Source organism: Gregarina niphandrodes (assembly GCF_000223845.1).
Source record: "Gregarina niphandrodes unplaced genomic scaffold scaffold00020, whole genome shotgun sequence".
Classification (NCBI taxonomy): domain Eukaryota; phylum Apicomplexa; class Conoidasida; order Eugregarinorida; family Gregarinidae; genus Gregarina; species Gregarina niphandrodes.
Genome location: NW_011645789.1, coordinates 56,606 through 57,387, shown reverse-complemented (window position 1 = coordinate 57,387; position 782 = coordinate 56,606).

Sequence of the window (782 nt, the reverse complement as noted above, 5' to 3'; positions counted from 1 at the left end):
GACACAGCATACTTGTACCGCTCGGCATCTGACAAGCGAGAGAATTGCGCATCGCACAATGACGGTGTGTAGCTGTTCGTCGTGGCCTCAGTAATCGGATTATGGTGTTTCATCGAGGCCTCCCTTGGAGTATCGCTGTAAATCAGCCCCTTGGACGTAGTAGAGCTGTACATTGGCCTCTCCGACGGAGTATAGACAGAGACTGAAACAGGATCGAGGATTCCCGACGACTTTGAATCTGGGGTTGTCAAACTACCGGCTCGTTGTCTATAGAAGTGTAACACCCCCCCTGCTATCGCCGCACCACTCACACCCACAGCGCAGGCAATACAAAGACTTTTGAGAAACCTTGGCTGTCGCCAGAAGCTTCCAGTTTCTTCACGAATGGCCTGGCCCTCGACCTCAATACAATACGTGGCGGGACCGGAATCCTGAATTGCAGCGCTCCACTTCGGATATTGCTCCGAGAGCCGTTTTGTTCGTCGTCATCTAGCGGCCTCATATCTATGATCTCCAATTTTGATCTTCCATCGACGAACTTCGTGTCTTCGGTACTGCTTGTGTCAAGCCACTTGATAAGCTCTCTGCCAAATGCTTTCTTCAGGGCCGCATTGGCAGCGGACGGATCCGCGTCGTTGAGATACTCCTTCAGGCTCCGAGCAAGCAAGCGCTCGATGCGCGCGGAAGCCTTCGCTTGCCTTTTGGACCCTTCCGGGTGGCAGACTCGAAGGCGATTCCAACGACGGAGCCAGTCATAGTCCGAAAGGCACGATCCCAGAAAC